The sequence below is a fragment of the Chenopodium quinoa genome, unplaced genomic scaffold (assembly GCF_001683475.1).
Source record: "Chenopodium quinoa cultivar QQ74 unplaced genomic scaffold, ASM168347v1, whole genome shotgun sequence".
NCBI lineage: Eukaryota > Viridiplantae > Streptophyta > Magnoliopsida > Caryophyllales > Amaranthaceae > Chenopodium > Chenopodium quinoa.
Window position 1 is genome coordinate 474,649 of NW_018742476.1, and position 6,065 is coordinate 480,713.

The window sequence follows — 6,065 nt, forward strand, 5'->3', positions numbered from 1 at the left end:
ATACCCCGGAGACGTGGTCTAACCAAAGGGTGACACGTGTCACCTTAGGAAGGTTCAAGATGAACCAATCCTTAGCTGACACGTGGCACTCCCAATTAGTGGGGAAAAAGACAGTCTTTAGGGCTGAATTCCCGAGAAAAGCCGTAAAACGACGTAGCCCCCAAATCTAGGTCAGGATAAACTAGATAAAGGCACACTTACCAATGACCCTATAAATAGGGTGATTCACCCTACTTTGGGGACACATACATTCATTAATTACAATACGAGCAATTCTCTCACATCAGAGAAATCCCCTGATCTCGGAATCCGAGAAGATCTCACTTTTGTTTCTGCACCTTTTCACTTTCTCTGTACACATTCTAACTTGATCGTCGGAGGCGGAACTCCATCCAACCAGAGTCTCTGTTGTTTTGCAGGTACAGGCACCCGGAATCCAGTCTTGGTGACGTAATTCTCCCGAGGGACTAAAACCCCAAAACAACTTCTAATGCACCATTCCCATCCAAAGGTTTGGAATAATGTAGGTTGAATAAGTAAGGCTCAATTGACGAGGCTCTAAAGGGCTACCAAAAAGATGGATTTTGGTTCAAGGTTAAAAACATGGAATTATCTTTGTGGAGTTTCAAGTTGCCTCCTATGTTGGTGTAATCATCATAACCTTTCTTTGTGGGCCAAAGATGGGTCTTTTTCACTCAATAAATCTTGTAAGCCAAAGCTCGTCAACATTCTTAAAGTGTTGAGTATGTATGCCTTTTTTGATATTGCATGTTTCTATGTGTATTTTATTCAATTTGAGTTAATACCAACATAGTGATTAAAAAGAGAACAAGATAGACGTACTTAAAAATAAATTTTTTAATTATTATTTAATGAGATGAAAGAATAACTAGATTCGACATCACAAATCTCTTAGTAGTCTTTGTGAAAGAAGAACTACCTTTGATCACCACTTGGAAAAGAAGTCAATGAAGCCTTCTTCTTCCCCTTGCTTGAAATATTTAAGATCACGCAAGGTTGTTGTGAACTCGATGTTATCACCATATTGGGCTAAAAACGCTTTTACAGCGTCATCCCAAGTGGAAGTTTGTTTTGCATCGTGGTTATAAAACCATGATCTAGGAATTGGGTCCAATTAAAGAAGAAAAGTACATGCATATAAGCTATGCTCAACCCCTTTAAATGCAATAATTCCAAGAAAGCTCATTAAATTAGTCCTAAAATTGTCCGTAACCTTAAAGGTTGGTAAACCTGTAGTCAACAACTTTTCTAGTTGAGTCTTGCCAGTAGGTTATGGTGCAAGCTCATAATTGAGAACTTAGTCCCTAAGCTAACTCGAAGGACAAGTTTCTCCAAGGCCTCTATTTTTTCGACTCTTGCTTTTTCTTGCAAAACTTTTTCATTTTTTTCTTTGTTTTTTCAGTTTTTCTTTTAGCCTTAATTTGGGCTTCTTCTTCTCGTAGGGCTTTTAAGTTTTGGAGTTCCTTTCTAAGTTTCTCCAATGCTGCTTTTTCACCCATGGTTGGACTAGGATGCAAATATGGAATGTGTATCACGAGAAACTGAGAGCGTTCACATAAAAACGTTTCTGCCAAGCATTCAAACGATGAACTAAAGTCAAAATGATTGGTTTTTTTTTTTAATCCTTTTAATACGAATTCACTTTAAGCAAGTTTGTTGGTGAAAAATGTCAAAAAATCCACGAACAATCATTAATGGAATGTCATGATTTGTATTGACTTCAACATGATAATCAACTAAGGATTTTATTTTAAGTGAATTGTTTTCGAATAGAAGAGAAAGAAAAGGAAAGTTGGATTGATTTGTTCATCAAATTTTTAGAAATATTTATCATCCTGAATGCACTCCTTAAAATGATCAATTTACTAGAATGTGGTATTTGTTGATCATTTGGATTACAATGGAGATCTTTATATTTTTTAGGTTCTCATATTGCTCATCTTAAAAGGATAATTACTGTTTGTTTAAAAAGAATAATTGCCTTTGATCGTAAAATCCAAGAAACAATTAAATTTTTTTCTCGAATTTATCAGTCTCTTACATTTTTTGTTGAGGTTTTTATTTATTTATTTAGTTTTTTTGTATCAAACTCTTTTTTTTTTAGAACGATTTCTCAATTAGCTTTTTTGTCCATTTTTTTTTGTGAGGCAATATCCCAAGTAAGGTTCTCGGGATTTTCTTTTTAAACGATAGAAGAGTTAAATAAATTATACTCTTAAATCAAGGTTAATTAATTACAACTAAAAGTTGACGACCACGAAAATAGGCATGTTTAAGAATGGGAATATTGATGACGTCCTATTAGGGATGCGAACTTCTAATGACGAACCTTTTATGAAGTAATGTCATTAGTTCGTAAAACGAATCATCTAAATCGAAAAGAGCATCGCGTGCAATTTTCCATCTTATTAAGGTGAAGAGTGTAACTTTTAGAGTTGTGCTTACCACATAATAGTTTTTTATTTATTTATTTTTTTTTTTTTTTGCGAAAAGTAAGGATAATGCAAGACTACTTGGACTTTCAAAATAGGAGAAAGATAGAAGACATATTTTTGGTTTTTTTTTTAAAAAAGAACGATTAACAGACATTTTTTGAATTTTTTTTTAAACAAGAAAAGAAGAACAAAGTAAAAACAACGAACTACGTTAGATAACATTGTTAGACAAAGAGATATTATTAGCACCTACTTAACGATTAACCTTGAAGCGGTAATATCGTTTTCTTCGTATAACATTGCTCGTAACGAGTCAAAGTCAATGTTGAACAGTGGGCGCGCGCAAGACTCAGAGTCACGTGGTAAAGCCTCGCGTAATTTCAGAACTTGCGCTCGAAGGGGGCGCACAACCTAAATAGTTGCGCGTGCCACCTGGCAGGTTCGATATTTTTTTTTGCCGAACCACTATATTTTTTTTCTTTTTTTTTCCGAATTTTTTAATATCTCTAGGCAACAAGTTAGAAATTTATTAAAGAATATAAGCACATAAAGGAACCATCAAAGAATATAATGTTGTTCTATGGTCAAGGCTTGGATGTCCAAAGGTACCATTTTTTACGAACAATGTTCGAATCAATCACTCAACGTTGACCCATGGCATCGTTCTCCCAACATTTTGTTGGCGATATGGGTGGGATGATTGTTATTGATTTCAGGATAGAAGCCTAGTGTTGGCGACCCCTAGTCAAAGAGAATATCCCCAATGGTTAAAGTGTGCTATGATTATGCATGATGCAATGTTTCATATTTGGCTTTCAGTTTTATGAAAAACAAAGATATTATGCGTTCAAGTCTCGCTTTCTAACTAGAGATTATCTAAGTTAGAATTTTATTACAACTTATGGATAACCTAAGTGAGAAACCTTGAATCACAACCAAAATCTAATCTTGTAACCTTTAAGTCCCCAGTGGAGTCGCCATTGTGAGGAGGGTAGCCCGTCGTTGGGGATGTCATTTCCTCTATGCCTTTGACCCTTTAAAAGCCTAGAACTTTACACTCTTTTAAGGTGTGTTAGGATTTGAATTCCTGACTGTTTAGGAGACCTTGAATAAGAATTGAGTCCGTCATTACTTTTTCTTATAAGAAACCAATAGAGAGTCGCCAGTGAGTTTTAGGAAAACTCATAAACCTCGTTCACACCTTTCTCCCAAGTAGAGTTCATGGGATATTTAGCATGACTCATAAGTTTACCCATGCCCAAGTTGGTATAGTAAACAAGAAATGAGTTCAGGAGCGAGGGTAATAGAAAAACGTTCCCTTTGAGAATCGCAATAATCCTAGCCCTAGTACAACCTCTACCAGCTCCTCCTTTTTCACAATTTGATTACCAAATAATATATGCAACGTGATACCAAAAACTAAGTTAGTTGATTTTATTTACAAGCATTAATCACAAAAATATTACATTGCAACGAATGTCGTTATTCTTTTTTAATTAATTTCGTGAAAAGAACAATAAATAAACAAGATTCGCCTTAACTTAGGTGATAAAACAACAATTAATTATTCAATCCTAGTCTTTACTTAACGCAAGAACAGTATGTGAAATTAATCATCAATTAAAGTTTGTTTAAAGTGATCAAACAACACTAATGAATCAATTATAGGTATTTAAAAAGAAAAAAAAAGAAAAGTGATTTATCTAAGTGCTCAGGATAACTAGCCGTTCTTGTTTGCTTACTAAATCTCTGTTTTAAAGGGGACAAGTACGAATATGTACTATAGTTTAAGTTACATGCCTCAAATAATGAGGCAGAATGTGAATCCCTACTAGCCGGCATCCGCATGTGTAAGGCGGCAGGGGCAAGAAAACTTGACGCCTGCTCTGATTCGCAATTGATCGTTAACCAATACCATGGTGACTATGAGCCCACCCATCCGGCCATGATCAAATACTTGCAGGCGGTCAAGGAAGAGGTTGGGACACTTGAAGAATTTAATCTAAGTCAGGTGCCAAGGTCAGAGAACAATTAGACGGATGCTCTCTCTAAACTGGCATCCTCCGCCTCCTATGATATGCTTAGGTCAGTCATTTGGGAAGTGATGGAGAAAAGAAGTATTGAACAGGATCCCATTGGAATTCTGAACCGAAGCTCAACCTGGATGGATGGCATTCGAGCTTATCTAGCAGACGTCACTCTGCCGGATGCATACTCATAAGCGACTGCAATGAAAAAACGTGCCACAAGCTTTGAAATTCAAAAGGGAGAACTTTTCAAGAAGGGCTATCAACAACCGCTATTGAAATGTGTCACCCCAGAAAGGGGGAAAGAGGTTCTAGAGGATCTGTGCTCGGGTTTTTGTGCATCACATATAGGTGGTAGGACTCTAGCAAAAAGGGTCAGGCGACAAGGCTACTTTTGGCCCATTCTTGAGGCGCCATGGAAATGGTGAAGAAATGTGATACATGTCAAAGATATGGTAAACTCATACACCGTCCGACCACTGATCTGACGGGCATTCACAGCCCAGTACCATTCGCCAAATGGGGTATGGACATTCTGTGACCATATACGCCTGCTACAGGCGGACGAAGGTATATCTTAGTTGTAGTTGACTACTTCACCAAATGGGTAAAAGCAGAGGTGGTCAAAGGAATTAAGACAAAAGATTTTATCTCCTTGATATGGAAAAATGTTATCACCCGGTTTGGGGTACCTATGTTTATGGTCTTTGACAATGACCTTCAATTTGAGACACCTGCTCTCAAAAATTGGTTGGGAGACCAAGGGATCTCTCATTGCTTTGCATCAGTCGGTCGTCCCCAAGTAAATGGCCAGGTTGAAGCCTTCAACAAGTTAATCTCAGATGGCATTAAAAAGAAAGTTGAAAGAGTTGGCGGCCTCTAGGCGGATGAGTTGCCGCATGTCCTATGGGCCATCAGAACAACTGAAAAATGGGGCAACCGGTGAAACTCTATTTATCATGGTGTATGGTGGTGAAGCTGTCTTACCAATTGAGCACTACGAGCCGACGCTTTGAGTCATGCTTTATGATGAAAAGGCTAACTGGGAGGCAATGCGGCTAGCATTGGACTCACTCCCAGAACGCAGGGGCAATGCTTCCTTGCGTCATGAATTTACCGTCTGAGAATGACGAGAGCCTACAACAGAAGAGTACACAAGCGGCCTTTGAAAGTAGGGGACTTTTTGTTACGGAAAATGGAGGCAACCGGTAGGGCCAACGAGCAAGGAAAGCTGACTCCCAATTAGGAGGGCCCCTACCGGATCTATGAAGAAGTAAGAGGCGGCACCTACCGCCTGGAAACACCAGACAACAAGCAGCTAGCTTAAACTTGGAACGTAGACAACTTGAAAAGAGTACTACTTCTGAGCCTTGTAAAATTTTAATAAAGGCAAATTAATAAAAAGTTACTATTTGTTTTCAATACTTTTTATGTTATCCTCCCAACGGGAATGTCGTATGCGCAATGTGGAGACGGCCTTATTTAAGTCTATCATCTACTCCACATGAGTAGATATAAGCTAGGTTCAATACGTAGCAGCCAATAATGAGGCTAATGGCCGGATGTTCTTTATGAGGCCAAT